Genomic DNA, 19,485 nt, shown 5'->3' with positions numbered 1-19,485 from the left:
AGAAGTATATTTTACTGATCTTTTAGGTGCTTCTAAAGCCAATAAAGTTGATAAGGTTAGTCATAAATAGAGAAAGTAACATCAGAAAAGCAACTCAGAGCTGAGAGTCTAACAAAGATGAAGGAAAGAATTATAAATCAACCCCCCTAATGTCATCACACATATGAGAGAGAGAGAGAGAGAGAGAGAGAGAGAGAGAGAGAGAGAGAGAGAGAGAGAGAGAGAGAGAGTTGCGGTCAAAAGAAGACTATACTGAAGAGTTTTACTCTCTATGGGAAACCTACAAAGTCACACAATTATGTTATCTCTCTTTACATTTAGAAAACCAAGACAGTAATAACTTCCTTGGTTATAGTGCTACCTCACAGTGTTGCAATAAGAAACAATTTAAAACAAAAATATTTTGTATTTGAAATTGTACAAAATTTCAAGTTACCATTATTTTGAATGTTTATAATAATGATTATTTTAAGAATTATTTTAAAAACATTTATTTCTACACGAGTCTACAGAGATATTTAGAGATATTTATAATAAATTTGCAAAGGTTTTATATTATAGTCATAGTACAACATATATAATATGGTGAATGAACCAGTGGTAGAATCACCAATTAGGTAAATATTGCATAAATAATATTTACTTAGCTGATTATTTGGGGTTTTGCTTGTGACAGAGGCTTGACTAATGATTAGGTGAAGCACAGACATGAAAAGCTTCATGGTGGAGCTCAGAGTTCACAAAAAGGAAAGTGCTGGGCCTGATGGGCTTTTTCCTTCCATCATTTTTATTACCAGAAGTTCCTTTGCAAATATTGGCAATGGTAGCTTCCACAAACATATACCTACATCAGTTTGTTTATGTTTTATTCTTTCACCATTTAATATATGTGAATTTTAGTCATTTTTATGTCCATTGCCCTCTCTCATGACTTCTCTACTTCCACTTAAACCCTTCTTCCCAGGAAGTCCCCTCATATTTTCATGCCTTTTTGTTTGTGTAACCACTGAGCTTAATTCTGGGTTGTTTTGGTAAGTGGTTGTTTGATTAGGAGTGTGTAGGATTATATTTTTCAAAACCCACTTTAATAAGTGTAGTTAAATGCCTTAACATCCCTTCTCGTCCACAGGAAAGGTTAATAGGGAAAAGGGAGCATGAACGTGTTTAGAAATAATTCTTTGTGGCAAATCCAATCTGCATTGTCAGGATATTAGCAGTTCAGTTCATATGAATCAGTAAAAGCTGTTCAATTAAAAAAAAACCAAAACATTAAAAAACAAACAAACAAACAAAAAAAAAAACAACAACAAAAACACCTCCCCCCCCCCCAATCTGCAAGGTTCTGCCAAGTGGCCTGAGTTTCTGGAATTGGCAGGAAGCACCAGAAGTTCGTTTATGTGTTTCTCTTTAACAAGTCACAACAAATAATGAACAGTAGAGTAGCAAGGTGAACCAATACCACATAGCATTGTCCACTGACTATTGTGTTATATTTATAAGCTTTCCAAATATTACATGTTCTCTCAAGAGCTTGCTGTAGCAAAACATTACATGTTATTTTTCCAGGTACCTTCCAGAAAAATACCATGTGTCTATTCTCAGCAAAACACCCCTGCCTCATGTTTCTGCTTCAGCAAAAACGTCTTCTCATATGACAGTTTTCAGAAAATCATAACATGACACAACTGAGTCTCCAAAGAAACCAGAAAATTAAACTTTAGGTTGGGAGGTTATTTACTAGAGCATGAACAACTTACCTGTGGTTACACCACTTAAGAAAGAAATAGCACTTTCTCAAGCCACCACTAAGTATCAGTAGTCCCTTAAAGAGAAGGTTTATGAGGCTCTTTTAAACTTCATGATGAAACACTGATGGACCCCAAACCACATAGGACTTGTATGGATAGCCACAGGTGCAATGAGTTCATGAGTGAAACAATGTCCTGACCAGATGACATGGGTTTGTAACACACTTCCCCATCCTACAGCTCTTCTATCCTTCCAGCTCCTCTTCTGAAATGTTCCCTGAGCCTTAAAGGGGACATTATAGATGACTCTTTTAATGCTCAGCATGCCCTCCCTATTCCTTATTCTTAGCATTTAGCATGTGTCCATTTGACAAAATGGTAGTAGTGTTTTTCTCTAGGGTTTATTATCTCCCCTATTAGCTTTTGACTAAACTAGAGTTTTCGCCTGTGAAACAGGCCTTGAATCCACTCAGAAAGCAGTTAGTTGCTCCTATGACATTTACACCAGTATTGCACCAGTAAGGCCAGTACTGCATTTGCTAGGCCAGTGCTAGTGTCACATGCAGAATTTACACTGACATACCTACTGCGCAACTTAGTGTTAGGTCAACTCAACATAGGCTAGAGTTATTTTAACAGGGAAACTCAGTTGAGAAAATACACACATCACACAAGCCTGTGGTGTATTTTTTGTTTGTTTGTTTGTTTGTTTGAAGATTGATATGGAAGGGTCCCAACCCCTGGGCCACCCCTGGCCCTTGGTCCTGCGTACTATAAGAAAGTAGGCTGAGTAACCACGAGAAACATATCAGTAGGAACTACTCCTCCATGTTCTCTGTATCAGTTTCTGCCTGCAGGTTTCTGCCTTGATTTCTCTTGATGAACTACAATCTCTAAGATGAAATAGATGCTTTCTTCCTCAAGTTGGTTTTGGTCCTGGTATTTTATCACAGAACTAAAAATCCTAAGTAAAACACTCACTTAAAAAAAATCTACGGGCCACCTGGACCAGCAGATCCCAAAGGTTAAGGCCTGGTAAGTAGGAGATCCGAGCACCCAGGGGAAAGAGAGATCTGTGCCGAGTGTGCACATAAACCACGCCCCTGACATGCCTGACCCAGGGACCAGGAACCCAGCATTGGGACCTCTGTTCCCGCCTGGCAGCTTTGGGGCACAGAACAGGGCTCGGACCATCTGCCACCTAGACCAGTGAAGATCCAGGGACACAGACCAGGTATAAGAGAAAGGCAAGAACATATCACGGACAACAAGATGGCTAGAGGAAAGCAAAAGAGCATATTCCAAGGAAACCGAGACAACCTGGCAACACCAGTACCCAGCTCTCCCATCACAGCAAACATCAGAATGCCAAACACTCCAGAAAAAGAAGACACAGACCTAAAATCATACCTCAAGACGCTGATAGAGATACATAAACAAGAATGGGAGGAAAAGCAGAATCAGAAGCTTTTAAAGAGGAAACAAGAAAAACACTCAAAGAACTCAAAGAACTAGAGGAAAACAGAACCAAAGATATGAAGGAATGGAAGTAGGAACTTAAAATGGAAATTGACACAATGAAGAAAATACTAAAAGAGTTAACCCTAGAGGTAGAACACCTAAAATAGAAATCAGGAGTCACAAAAGCAAGCATTTCCAATAGACTACGAGAGATGGAAGAGAGAGTCTCGGGGGCCAAAGACAACATTGTAAACATAGACAAAACAGCCAGGGAAGATGCAAAAAACAAAAAGGTCCTAACCCAAAATGTCCAGGAGATCCAGGACACAATGAGAAGACCACATCTAAGGATAATAGGAATAGAAGAGGGAGAAGAATATCAACTAAGAGGCACAGTAAATATCTTCAACAAAATTGTAGAAGAAAACTTCCGTACCCTTAAGAATGAGATGACCACAAGCATAAAAGAAGCCTTCAGAACTCCAAATAGGTTGGACCAGAAAACAAATTCCTCCTGACACATAACAGTCAAAACACCAAGTGCCCAAAGCAAAGAAAGAATACTAAAAGCAGTAAAGGAAAAAGGTCATGTAAGACATAAAGGCAGACCAATCAGAATCACACCCGATTATTCAACAGAGACTATGAAAGCTAGAAGAGTCTGGACAGACATCATGCAGACCCTAAGAGAGCACAAGTATCAGCCCAAGCTACTATACCCAGCAAAACTATCAATCACCATCGATGGAGAGATAAAGATATTTTAAGACAAATCTAAATTTACTCAATATCTGACCACAAAACCAGCACTACAACGAATTATAGATGAAAAACCCAATACAATGAGAAGAACTACATCCTAGTAAAAACAAGAAAATACCTAAGCAAGAAAACCAAAAGAAGAAAGAGACACAGACACAACTCAACCTACAAAAGCAATAATAGCAGGAAACAGAAACCACTATTCCTTGATATCTATTAAAAAAATGGACTCAACTCCCCAATAAAGAGACATAGGCTATCAGACTGGATACATAAACATAATCCAGCATTTTGCTGCATACAGGAAACTCATCTCAGAGACAAAGATAGACACTATCTCAGAGTAAAAGGTTGGGAAAAATCTTCCAAGCAAAAAGCCCCAAGAAGCAAGCTGGAGTGGCTATTCTAATATCAAATAAAGTAAATTTCCAACCAAAAGTTATCAAAAAAGATAAGGAAGGACACTTTTTACTCATTACAGGGGAAATCTGTCAGGAGGAACTCTCAATCCTTAAGATATATTCTCCAAATACAAAAGCAATCACATTCATAAAAGAAATCCTACTAAAGCTCAAAAAATATATTTCACCCCACACAATAGTAGTGGGAGACTTTAATACCCACTACTATTGGGAGACAGATCATGGAAACAGAAACTGAGCAAGGACACTGTAAAACTAGCCGAGACCATGAACCAACTGGAATTAATAGATATCTACAGAACATATCATCCTAAGGTAAAAGAATACACCTTCTTCTCAGCATCCCATGGTACCTTCTTGAAAATTGACCACATAATTGGACACAGAATGAGCCTCAATTGATATAAGAAGATTGAAATACTCCCATGCATTTTCTCAGATCACCATGGTCTAAAGCTGGTCTTAAACAACAAGAAAGACAACAAAAAGCCCACATACACATGGAAACTAAACAATGCTCTGTTAAACGATAGCAGGGTCAAAGAAGAAATAAAGAAAGAAATTAAGGATTTTCTAGAATTCAATGAAAACAAAAACACAACATACCCAAACCTATGGGATGCAATAAAAGCAATACTGAGAGGAAAACTCATAGGCCTGTGTGCTTCCAAAAAGAAACTGGAGAGAGCATACATCAGCAACTTGACAGCACAGCTAAAAGCTCTAGAACAAAAGGAAGCAGATAAGAGGAGTAAACAGCAAGAAATTATCAAAATTAGGGCACAAATAGACCAAATAGACACAAAAAGAACCATTCAAAAAATCAAGAAAACCAAGAGCTGGTTCTTTGAAAAATCAACAAGATTGATAAACCTCTAGGCAGACTAACTAGAGGGCAAAGAGAAAGTATACAAATTAATAAAATTAGAACGGAAAGTGAAAAGTAGAGACATAACAACTGAAACAGGAAATTCAAGAAATCATCAGATCTTACTACAAAAGCCTATACTCCACAAAGTTGGAAAATCTGGAGGAAATGGAAGAATTCCTAGACAGGTACAAGATCCTGAAGTTAAACCAGGACCAGGTAAACCATCTAAATAATCCTATAATACCTAAAGAAATAGAAGAAGTCATCAAAAGCCTCCCAACCAAAAAAAGCCCAGGTCCAGACTGGTTCAGTGCAGAATTTTATCAGACATTTATTGCTGACATAACACCAATACTCTCCAAACTATTCCACAAGACAGAATCAGATGGAATACTACCTAACTCATTTTTTGAGGCTAAAATAACCCTCCTTCCTAAACCACACAAAGACCCTACAAGGAAAGAGAACTTCAGACCACACTGACTTATGAACATTGATGCAAAAATACTCAACAAAATTCTTGCAAAGCGAATCCAAGAACACAACAAAACGATCATTCACCCTGACCAAATAGGCTTCATCCCTGGGATGCAGGGATGGTTCAATATAAGCAAATCCATCAATGTAATCCACCATATAAACAAACTTAAAGAACAAAATCACATGATCATCTCACTAGATGCTGAGAAAGCATTTGACAAAATTCAACACCCCTTCATGTTAAAAATCCTGGAAAGAACAGGAATCCAAGGTCCTTACATAAACATAATAAAAGCAATATACAGCAAACCAACAGCCAACATCACACTTAACGGTGGGAAACTTGAAGCAATCCCACTAAAATCAGGAACTCGAAAAGGCTGCCCACTCTCCACTTACATATTCAATATGGTACTGGAAGTCCTAGCTGGAGCAATTAGACAGCAAAAGGAGATCAAGGGGATACAAAGCAGAAAGGAAGAAGTAAAAACATCACTCTTTGCAGATGACATGATAGTGTACTTAAGTGACCCCACAAATTCCACCAGAGAACTCCTACAGCTGATAAAAAAAGTTCAGCAAAGTGGCTGGATACAAAATTAACTGAAACAAATCAGTAGGCTTCCTATATTCAAAGGGCAAAGATGTGGAGAAAGAAATTAGGGAAAAGATACCCTTCACAATAGTCACAAAACTATGAAATACCTTGGTGTGACTCTAACTAAGCAAGTGAAGGACCTGTATGACAAGAACTTCAAACCTCTAAAGAAAGAAATCGAGGAAGATCTCAGAAAATGGAAAGATCTCCCATGCTCATGGATTAGAAGGATCAACATTTTAAAAATGGCCATCCTACCAAAAGCAATCTACAGATTCAATGCAATCCCCATCATAATTCCAACCCAGTTCTTCATTGAGTTGGAAAGATCAATGTGCAATTTCATATGGAATAACAAAAGACCTGGAATAGTGAAATCCATCCTCAACAACAAGAAAACATCTGTGGGAATCACTATCCCTGACCTCAAGCTATATTACAAGGCAATTGTGCTGAAAACTGCATGGTACTGCTACAGAAATCGGCATGTGGATCAATGGAATAGAATAGAAGATCCAGAAATGAGCCCTCACATATATGGTCACCTGATTTTTGACCAAAAAGATATAAATATTCAATGGAAAAAGGACAGCCTATTCAACAAATGGTGTTGGTCCAACTGGCACTCAGCATGCAAAAGAATGAAAATAGACCCTTCCTTATCTTCTTTTGCAAAGCTCAAGTGTAAGTTGATCAAAGATCTCCACATTAAACCAGATATACTGAAACTATTAGATGAGAAAGTGGGGAAAACCTTAGAACACATAGGCACAGGAGAAAAGTTTCTAAAGAAAACACCAATGGCTCAAGCTCTAAGGTCAAAGATTAACAAATGGGACTTAATGAGATTGCAAAGTTTTTGTAAGGCTAAGGACATTTTCAAGAAAACAAAACGGCAGCCAACAGAATGGGAAAAGATCTTTACCAACTCCACATCAGATAGAGGCCTAATATCCAAGGTATACAAAGAACTCAAAAAGCTAGACACCAGAGAATCATACAACCCAATAAAAAATGGGGTACAGAGCAAAAAAAAAATGTTCTCAATTGACGTATATCGAATGGCTGAGAAACATCTAAGGAAGTGCTCAACATCCTTAACCATGAGGGAAATGCAAATCAAAACAACCCTGAGATTCCACCTCACACCAGTCAGATTGGCCAAGATCCAAAACTCAGATGACAGCAGATGCTGGCGAGGTTGCAGAGAAAGAGGAACACTTCTCCTCTCTTGGTGGGGTTGCAAACTGATACAACCACTCTGGAAATCTGTCTGGCGATACCTTAGAAAATTGGACATAGTACCACCTGAAGACCCAGCTATTCCACTTCTGGGCATATACCCCAGAGACACTTTAATACACAACAAAGATATATGCACCACAATGTTCATAGCAGCTCTATTTATAATAGCCAGAAGCTGGAAAGAACCCAGATGTCCTTCAGAAGATGAATGGATACAAAAATCGTGGTACATTTACACAATGGCGTACTACTCAGCCATCAGAAACAATGACTTAACCAAATTCTTAAGAAATGGTTGCATCTAGAGAATATCATCCTGTGTGAGATAACCCAGTCACAAAAGAACAGACATGATATGCAGTCACTGATAGTGGGATGCTAACCCCAGAGGCTCGGACTACCCCAGAAACAACTCACAGACTGTGTGAAGTTCAAGAAAAAAGAAAAGAAAACAAAACAAAACAAAATGTCATGCTCAATTCCTACACACCAAGAAAAAGTTGACTAATTCCGGGTTACCTCCTGTTTTACATGTACTTTTTGGTCATTGTAACTAGTAAGACCTTAATGCAGAATACCAAACCTTAAAAAAAAGAAAATAAGCCAAGCACTGACACTATTGTATTTGTATACATTTATGCAAAAATGTTTAAATTTTTTTCTTTTATCTTTGTTTTTTAAAATTAAGTTTTAAAAAAATGAAAAAAATCTACGTTATAAATAACTGGAAAAAAACACTTTGGGTATAGCGTCTTCTCTTTATAGTTTGTGATAAGCAGAGCATTGATGTGAGATATAGAATAGTGTTTTATAATAAAATGATATTTTATAAGAGTATTGATCTGAGATATAGAATAGTGTTTTATAATTTAGTAATATTTTATAGTAACAAAGCTATATCCATTCAATTGCATAGTTTATACCTGTGTTGTTGCTAAAGTGGAAAAGTTTATGTGGTTGCAAAAGACATAACAAGACCACAACATAGAGTATTTATTAGCTCCGACTTTACAGAAAGCATTTTCTGAATCTTTCCTAGAAAAATGTGTGCTTCCAGGCTCAGCAACAAACTCCTTAGAAATATTTTCTAGTGATCACACTGATGGTCATAGGCTATGAGATCCTTAGGGTTTGCATGAAATTTTTTATTGTATAGTTGTTGTTCTTTCTAAAGCTACTAGATATTCACGTTGATGTTCTGAAATGTTCAACCTTTTTCTGTTAAACTGATATCTCCTCAGATATTTAAAATCCTGTTTAGTTTTCTACACATTAGCCTGAAAGTAAGTTCTCCAGCCTGATTTTTTGATAAAGATGCTAGTAAGATACAATACAAAAGATAGCATCTTCAAAAATGTTGTGGTTCTAAACAGATTTTTGTATGTAAAAGAATACAAATAGATCCATACTTATCACCCTGCACAAAACTCAGGTCTCAGTAGATCAAAGACCTCAACCTAAAACCATATACACTGAACGTAATAGAAGAGGAAATGGAGAATACCCTTTCAATTATTGGCACAGGAGACAACTTTCTGAACAGAACAACAATAGCATAGGCACTAAGATCAACAATTAATAAATGGGACCTCATAAAACTGAAAATTTCTACAAGGCAAAGGAAACAATCAAAAGGAACATAAGTACAGTCTAAAAAATGGAAAATGGTTTTCACAAAAAAACTAGATATCCACAAACCAAATAATTCCATTAAAAATGGGGTGTAGATCCAAACAGATTTCTCAATAGAACAATCTCAAATGGTTTAGAAGCACTTAAAGAAATAGTCAACATCCTTGACCATCAGGAAAATGCAAATCAAACCTATTTTGAGATTCTATCTTATACTTGTCAGTATGAAGAAGACCCATAGCACAAGTGACAGTTCTCGCTGGCAAGGATATGAAACAAGGGAACACTATTTCATTGCTGGTGGGAGTACACTCTTTACAGGTACTATGGAAATCAATATGGCAGTTTTTCAGGAAACTGGGAATCAGTTTACCTCTTGATCCTGTTGTACTACTTGTGGGTGTATACCCAAAAACCACTGCATCCTACCACAAAACTATTTGCTCAACTATGTTCAAAGCAGCTTTGTTCATAATAGGCAGAAACTGGACACAACCTAGATGCCCCTCGACTGAAGAGTAAAGAAAGTCGTGTAATTCATAAAATAAAACATTACCCTGTTCTTAAAAAGGAGCATCATGAAACATTCAAGCAAATAAATGAAACTAGAAAAATGATTCATGTGAGATAATTCAGACCCAGGAAAATAAACATGATATGTACTCACTTAGAAGGAGATACTAGTTGTAGCAATCATTCTACAATCCACAGACCCAGAAAGGCTAAATAACAAGGAGAGCTCAAAAAGAAGGGAAACACATGAATCTCCTTGGGAAATGGAAATAGAATAGATTTTGCAGCTGGACTGTGGGTGGGTGGGAATGGGAATGGGAGGGATTAGGCGTAAGGGGTGGAAGGAAAGGAGGGAAATAATATAGGGAGAGACTATAGGAATTGAAGGACATTTGCAGGGGGGATGTGATGTGGAAACCCAGAGTAGTAGAAACTCCCAGAATTCTATGTGGGGTCTCTAGCAAAGACTCCTAGTAATGGAGGATATGGAGCCTACATAGGAAATCTTCTGTAACCATGCAACTTCTAGTAGTGGGTCTGAGACATCAACCCAACCACAAAATCCTTTTTTTTTGTTTTTGAATATCTTTATTTAAAAAAACAAAGATAAATGAACAAATTTTAAGCATTTTTGCATTAAAGTATACGAATACATTTTTGTCAGTGCTTGGCTTTTTTTTCCCCAAAGGTTTGATAGTGAGCATTAAGTTCTTACTAGTTACAATGAGCATAAAGTACATGTAAAACAGAATGTAACCCGGAATTAGTCAATGTTTTCTTGGCAACCACAAAATCTTAAACCTATAATCTATGCTGCCTACATGGTGAACTGCAGCAATGGAGTTATAGAACTTGTAGAAGAGATCAACCAATGGCTGGTCTAATTTGAGACCCACACCTCAAGAGAGAGCCCATCTTTGAACCTGCCTGGATGACTAGGAGCCAGAAGTTGGATAGTTCAGAAACCTGGGAAAAATGATCAATGAAATGATTTTTGTTGATATTCTGCTATACTTATAGATCTGTGTCTAGCCAAATTAACATCAGAGAGGCTTCCTCTGATGACACCTAATGGGAGCAGATACAGAGACCCAGAGTCAAACTTTAGGTGGAAATCTCCATTGTGCCCCTCCCCTTGGAGCTCAGGGAAATCCTGCAGAAGAAGGGTAGGAAGAATTGTAGAAACCAGAGGGGTCAAGTACAACAGGAGAACACATCCTTTCAAATCAACTAAGCAGGATTCATAGGGCCTCAGAGAGACTGAAGCAACAATCACAGAGCCAGGATGAGTCTATGTTAGGTCCTTTGCAGAAATGTTGTGGTTGTTAGCTTGGTGCTTTTGTGGACCTCCTAACAGTGGAAATAAAGGTACCCTGATTCCTTTACCTGCTCTTGGGATTCCTTTCCTCCTACTGGGTTGTTTTGCCCAGCCTTGATATGAGGGTTGCCACCTAGTCTTATTGAAACTTTTTATGCCATGTTTGGCTCATGTCCTTGGCAAGCCTGCTCTTTTCTGAAGAGAAATGTAGGAAGAGTGGATCTAAGTTAAAAGAGAGAAGGAGATTGATAAGAATGTAAGTACAGGAAACTGGGAATGGAATGCATTGTGTAAGAGAAGAATACATTTAAAAAAAAAAAAGAATGGCTAGATTCAAATTTACCCATTATATCATTCACAATATGATTAGAAAGAGATTCTTTTTTCATACATTGTATTGAAATTTGGATATCCAATCACCATTTCAGGTGGCAAAGAAACATCTTCCACAACATATACAGTTATAAGTTGGTAAGTGGTTAGTTGTAGGACCGATGTGGATAACAATGTCTATTATTACATAACCCTTTTAATACTAAATGACCCAATATTTTCATTTTGCATTTTCTTGGATGCTATATGTTTTCCCTGTATGACTCCAAATAAGTAGCTCAGTTTAAAAAATTGCTATGTAAATATTTGTTACACTGAATTGTTTAGGGAATGACAAGAAAATGTTTGCATATGTTCAGTATTGACACATTTATTTTCCTCAATAGAAATCTGTGGTTGGCTCAGTCATCAGATGCTGAACCCAACCATGGTATGCATGTATAAATCAGAGCACTCCTTTACCATGGAGGATAATGAAATGAAGATGTTGGATAACTGGTGTCTAAAGCATCATGGGATATTGAAATGAAAACTTCTGGTTTCTTTGGAAAGTCAGTTATGTCAAATGATGCTTTTCTGGGGCACACAAGTGAAAGAATGTTTTACTAAAGCAGACATGTAGGAATGTTTTTCTGAAGCAGACACAGGTGAAAGGATGTTTTTCTATAGGAGACACATGAAAAGGCGTGTGATGTTTTGAAAGAATATAAATATAATTCCACAGACAGTGGAAACTTGGGCATTGGTTCGCTTTTCTCCAACTTGCTTGTCAATCTTCACTGTTGACAACCAGGTATTGGTTCACCTTACACTGTTGTGCTGAGCTTTGCTTGTGGTGACATCTGTCATAGAGAGAAACTTGCCAAAGACCTTCTTGTGCAGTTCCTGTGGCTTCTTGCAACATTCTCAGACTCAGGCTGGAGTCCTTGTGGTTCCTTCTGGATTGAACTGTCCTTGTTGATCTGTGTGTGCTATCTGCCTAGTAGACTGGTCTGCAGCTGCTGATTCATGTTTGGTGTTTGCTAGTGGACTGGACTGAGAACATTGAAGATTGGAATCACCCAAAAGAACAATGTCTAAACAGGTCCACTTCCCCCATATCCTAATAAACTTTCTTTTCCACTACCTCCGGTGGGTGGTGGGCTACAGGTGCAGTTAAAGCCTTATAAAAGCAGGTGGAGAAAAATATACACCCATAGGACATGAACATTAGAATAAGAATGTGAGATGTGATTGTGTCTTTGGGTGCCCTGGTCGTTTATCTTTTTGCAACATTCTGGCAATACTTTAGTGCTTGAAATTCAAAGTCTCAAACAATAGGCTTTAATAATTCTCTAGGTAACAAAGTTTATTTTTATAAGGTCTTAAAATGAAGTAAATCAAGACAAAATTCCAGAGCCAGTTTTCTATTGGTCCCCCTCTGCTCCATTTGTATTGGTTCTGATGTCTTGGTCAAGTGGTCCTCTGCTCTAGCACTTGCTTCCTGACCCTTTCACCGTCCGAAGCCAGATTAAGTGACTCATGTATATGTTAATATCTATATTGAGTATTTAATCATGCTGAAGGAGAATAGCAGTGTCTCCTAATGTATAATCCCTACTTTTAAGATTGGTATGTGGCTTTAGGTAAACAGTGTTTTAATTGACACTTTTTGAAGAAGACTTTTTATTTCTGTCAATATGTCAATATTTCTTGCTGAAAATACACCTGTACATCCAGCACTGGGGAAACTGAGGCAAGAGGATCATAGCTTAAGACTAGTTTGGAGTACATAACAAACCTCAATCTAAATAGGTAAATATAAAATAAGGCTTTCAAAGATGGCTTAGTAGGTCAAACACTTGTCACACAAGCAAAAGAACTAGTATAAAGATTCTCAGAACCTTTGTAAAACCTGGGCAGGTCTATTTTCTCTACTGTGACGTCAGCTCACATGAGTTGGACACAGGAGATCCCTTGTTGAGGTAAATATTAATTGGATGGTTAACCTTTTATCGGCCCCACGGTCTTACTCTTCAGATGCCTCTCTAGTGCGGAGCCAAGCACACACATTCGGTCCCCACACCACTTGGTGCTCCAGGCCAACTCCAAGGACTCTGTGGCACGATTCACTCTATTATCCCTGCTGCTTCTGTCCTGGGTGGGTGTGACTGACCCGGCTTGTTCCTTTGCTCCACCACCCAGTACACACATGACTCCATAGCCAGGTAACTTATCAAGCAGGCTTATATATAAAATTCTCAATCCACAAACCCTCTTCACAATAAGCTTACAACCAATGGACAAAGATATAAACTGCCCTTCTGCATGAGATAAAAGGACCCATAGAAACCTTTAGAAATAATAATAACAACCTCATCAAGCTAGAGATGCACGGAGAGAAACATACACATCTGCCTCCATCTCAGTTCCTCCTGGAATCCCGCCTCCTTCAATCTCTTCCACTCTTCCCGACTCTTTTCTTGCTTACCTCTCCACTGTCCAATCATGTATCACCTTAACATCAACCCACAATTTCTGGGGAAGGCTAGTTAGCTAGAGTTACCAAATCAATTAGGTTTAGGTCCCTCAAGAGATCCAGCTTAATGCATGATGTAGAAAGCAATTGAGGAAGACACTGTTGGTCTTAGACCTCAACAAGAATGTACACACACATGCAAACATGCACACACACACACACACACACACACATACACACACACGTTCACAGGCTATACACACATATGGAAAACATAAAGGAATGAAGAAGAAAAGTAAAGGCAATAATTCTGTTTCATTCAGTGTAATTTACATATTTCTGGCTTTTTAAACACAACCAACTATCCACAACAACCTGAGAATAAAAAGAAATATTTTAACAAGCAAAAAGTGTTCCATGAAGACATATGATTTAATAAAAAAGACACAGAATGGTCGCTCCAGACCAAGAGAACATGGGGCCTCAGTTGTGCTTGAGCGAAGGAATGTTATGAATGTAAAACGCAGGATGACCAAAAATTCCCTCAAACTTCATGTGACTACAAGACCAGTGTTTCTTAGTTCAAAAAAAGCATAAGTTGTTTTTACCCATTTTCATTTAAGATATATTGACTTTGTTTTTATAATTCCAGTTCCTGAAGGTTTTAACTTCAGGTGGCTGTGACAGATTTCAAAAGGGAGCAAATGAGAAAAGCAGAAGAAAACTTTGTTAAATCTTTTTAAAAAGACAGAGGAATGCCTGAAAGTCAAGAATCTATGTATATTATCCGAGATGAGTGAGAAACGGAGCTTTCATGTTTCACTAATGTACAGAGAAGTTTCAGATGAGTTTCTTCTGTGCTTGGTAAGATAATTATAGTTACAGTTCTAATTACCACGTGCAATTGAATTGCAGAAATGTATGAAAGGCTTTAACCTGTCATAGCAGGAATGGCTCCGAGAACGATACATATTACCTTATTGAAATGATTTTTATCAGATCGAACTTTTAGGAAAGGTGTTTCCAAATGTAAATTATCTAAAGTATTTTCTAAGCTTAAATTTTAACGCATAGCTACAAATCTAGAATGTGATTCTGTCTCCACGGCAACAGGTTTTCATTTTAAAATGTTCTGCTATTAGCAAGCTTTGCAAATATTGGCTTATAGGACAAGAGTTTATGTTTTATAAATATAATTATTTGTTTTTTGCTGGTTCTTTCCAAAGTCTTTGACTATTTGGAAAACTGAGTCTTAAGTTTAACCTTCATTCCAGAGTGTTTGTGTGTCTGTGTTTGTGTGTGTTTGTGTGTGAAATGATTTAAATAAGTTCTTTACAAACAACCATTCTAACAAGATTTTAACACATTTACCACAAGTGTCTTTGACTAGAGGTGTTTAAAGTGCTGTATCTGAACTTCATCAAATACCACGCCAAAGTTCTCAGAGCTGCATGCATGTGCTATACTGTGTGTTCTTGCTTGTCCTTCACTGTTTCCATGGAGACAGCTCATTTACATGCTACTTGTAATCAGTGCACCCACCCTTTGGGAGCATCTGCTGTGTAAAGTGTGGTCTACCTTTGCTTGCCCTGAGCAACCAACTAACTACCTTGCAGCAGGACACGTGAGATGCACTTGTACATGATGCTTGTACAACGCACTAGGCATGGTTTCCCAAAGTTGTGAGAGGTCTGAGGTTTTCACTTTTGTTTTGATAGCTGGATCATAATGGCAAGCCAAAGATTAATATTTGCATCAAAAATAGAAGCTGAATTAACATACACCATACTTCCATATTTCTAAATACACAAGCCTTGTAAACTTCAAAGATTAGGATGATACTGTTCCAAGCCATTGTCCTCCAAACTAAAAGTGCTAGTAGGTTAACCTTTCCCAGGCTTATGGTCATCTGTATCCACCTATATACGGACAATCATCTTTAAACAAAGATGATTGTATAAATCTAAACACTATGCACTTCAAACAGTATCTGTCTAATTATTAAAAACACTGGATATCGCTCACCTACAAAAACTACCGATAATTGTCCTTTAGTCAGAAAGGCTTGTGTTTATTTATATATAAAGATAACTTTTTAACGGATTATTTCACTTATTGTATATCAACAAGGACTTACCTCATACCAGAGAAGAGGGACCATTGATACCAAAAAGTGGGATGGACTACCAATGATATCTTTAGAGGAATTTGTTCAAAGACAAGGGGATACATTGTCAGAATCGAAATGAAGTCATTCTGAGAGTGACAAGTTACATCTGTAAACCCATTACTTGTCCCGCGCAACCGTCTCGCCAGCAAGAACGACGCGGCACACAAAATAGGATTCTTCTGCGGTAAACTTTAATGCTCTCGAGAGGCAGAGCATAAGCATACATCAAGTAGAAGCGAAGACCACGAACTATCTAGCCCGTCCCCTTATATAGAAATCAGTCCTTGCCTTGGACGTGGAGCCCCCTGATTGGTTGAAACTCATCAGGCCATATGACACCACGGGAGAGGCAGAGCTCAAGGAGTGGAAAGTTACCCAGCACTTGCGCACATGACTTGTTTACTGCTAACTCCAGCCGGATGTCAGCGCCATCTTGTAATTGGAGAATGTGCAGGCGGCGCCCCACAATTACTTGTGAGGCTGAAGCAAGATGATGGTAACTCTAAAGGCAATCTATGTTATAAACCAAGACACTGTCTCAGACACAACAGAACCAGAGTAAAATTTGCTAGTCCTTTGGCTATAAATAGGTAGTTCTTACGCATGCTTACCTGGCACTAAATACTTTCCACTGGACTTCCTTATTATTGGCCCCAATGCGAAACTTAGTAGAAAAGAAGGCTTTCTATACTATTTTATTTAATTAAGCACCTGCTGGCCTTTGATCCTTGCTATATTCTGACTCCATAGTTAGGCATATGTACTTTGTACTTCATCCATTCCAACAACCTATCTTTTCCCCAGTTTCTAGTTGTCACTAGGCCAGAGAACTTAAAAGCTAGATTGTCTGACACTCTAGTTCCCTCAAGACTGAGGAATGTTCAGATACAAATCAGGGATTAAAAGAGCATTTAGTACAGAGCTAAACAAAACGTTTTTAGTTGAGGAACACCGAATGGCCGAGAAACATCTGAGGAAGTGCTTGACATCCTTAGCCATCAGGGAAATGCAAATCAAAACAACCCTGAGATTCCACCTCACACCAGTCAGATTGGCCAAGATCCAAAACTCAGATGACAGCAGATGCTGGCGAGGCTGCGGAGAAAGAGGAACACTTCTCCACTGTTGCTGGGGTTGCAAGCTAATACAACCACTCTGGAAATCTGTCTGGTGATACCTCAGAAAATTGGATATAGTACTACCTGAAGACCCAGCTATTCCACTTCTGGGCATATACCCCAGAGACACTTTAATACACAACAAAGATATATGCACCACAATGTTCATAGCGGCTCTATTTATAATAGCCAGAAGCTGGAAGGAACCCAGATGTCCTTCAGAAGATGAATGGATACAAAAATTGTGGTACATATACACAATAGAATACTACTCAGCCACCAGAAACAATGACTTAACCAAATTCTTAAGAAAATGGCTGTATCTAGAGAATATCATCCTGAGTGAGATAACCCAGTCACAAAAGAACAGACATAATATGCAGTCACTGATAGTGAGATGCTAACCCCAGAGGCTTGCACTCCCCCAGAAACAACTCACAGACTGTATGAAGTCCAAGAAATAAAGAAAACAAAAAAAAATATACATATATTCACAAAACAAGAAGACTTTGACTATTTCCATGTTGCATTTTGTTTTGCATGTACTTTACGCTTATTGTAACTAGTAGGTTTTCAATGCATACTGTCAAGCCCTTGAAAAAAATCAAGTACTGACTAAAAAAAATATATTCACATGGTTTTATGTAAAAATTATTTTAATGTCTGAAAAAACAGTACTGACAAAAATGTATAATTTTAAGCAAAAAAATGTTTAAAATCTGTACATTTATCTTTGTTTTGTAAAATAAAGTCGTTTAAAAAAAAAGAGCATTTAGAAGCTGCTTTTTCAACAACAACAACAATAACAACAACAACAACAACAACAACAACAACGCTTTAGTTTTTCACTTGGTGCCTTATGCCATCGCTAAGGTATTCAGAATGACCTCTCTGCCTCCGTTCTGTATCTGTGAGCTGCTTGCTTCTGTGGTTCAGCTTGTGAATCACTTGAGGGGTGCCTGTCTTGCCTGTTTCATCCCCTTCAAGGTTGAAGGAATGGAGATAAATCATCCTATACGTCATCTTGGACTTCAGGAGGAGCAGAGTTTTTTTTTAATTAATTATTTTATTTAGTTATAGCCCAAATGTTACCCCCATTTTCTTTCAAAGAGTTCTTCACCTATCTCCCATCCCCTTCACCTCTGAGAGGATTCCCCCACATTTCTCCACTATTCTAGAGCATCAAGTCTCTACAAGAGTAGGTACATCCTCTCCCACTGAGGCAGCCCTCTGTTACAATATGTGTTGGAGGTCCTGGACAAGCCTCTGTATGCTCTTTGGTTCATGGCTCAGTCTTGAGAGCTCCCAGGGGTCTAGGTTAGTTGACACCATTGATAATCCTATGGGGTTACCATCCCCTTTAGTTCCTTCAGTCTTTCCCCTAACTCTTTCATAGGAGTCCCCAACATTTGTCTAATGCTTTGCTGTAAGTATCTGCATCTATCTAACTGCTGGTAGAGCCTCTCAGAGGACAGCCATACTGGGCTCCTGTCTGTAAACCCAACAGCCTAGTCACTCCAGATGAAATTGACCATTGATGGTGAGGTCTCCTCCTAAACAGAAGTGATAATCTTAGAGTCACTTGGTCCCTTTATCAACAAAGCTGAAACAGTGATTAACCAGTCCATGTTCCCAGAACTGATATAACTCAATCCTTTCTCTAAACCTAAATCCCACAACAGTGTCCCAAAGACAAGCTGGGTCACTGGACCCTTCACTCCTTTCCAGGGTGGTCAAGTTAAACAAACTTTTCTTTTCCCCCACCCAGCTGCATTACTCATCTCTTTAATAGGTATATGGGAAAAATGTCTGAGTCTACCTTATTTGGGCTTCCAGAGTCCATGCTTTTAACCTAAATACTCCAGTTACAATTGTATTAGTTCATGAAGCCAGACTTGGAATCATCTCTTTGGTCTGTCCATGCTCTATCTTGGGGCGAATATTCATTTCTATATGTCTCCCCAGAAGAGCCATGCAATCACTCTGAAAACACACATGCCTAATGTGAAGATATTCTTTCACATTAGAGCACATCCTTCTATTGATCACCCTTCATGGCTATCTATTTACACACCAGACCTAGCATTCAACAAACATTCAGATTTTCATTCTATGGAGACTTTACTTCCTTATGAAGGCTTGTGTGTTAAAAAATCATGAATAAATATGTCCAATTTTCTTTTCAATGTGCTTTAATCTATAGAATTCTCTTCCTGGAACCAAGTAATGAGCCAAGACAACATATTCTTTAGGACAGGGAGGAATCCCTGAACTGAGCAAAATTGTTGGAGCTTGGAAAACAACTTAAAGTGTTGCTTTTAGACATGCTTATCAGTTTTACTGAATCGGGATAAAT

This window comes from Micromys minutus (genome assembly GCF_963924665.1).
Source record: "Micromys minutus genome assembly, chromosome: 6".
Taxonomy (NCBI): domain Eukaryota; kingdom Metazoa; phylum Chordata; class Mammalia; order Rodentia; family Muridae; genus Micromys; species Micromys minutus.
The sequence above is the reverse complement of the archived record's forward strand: the minus strand, read 5'-3'. Positions refer to the sequence as shown.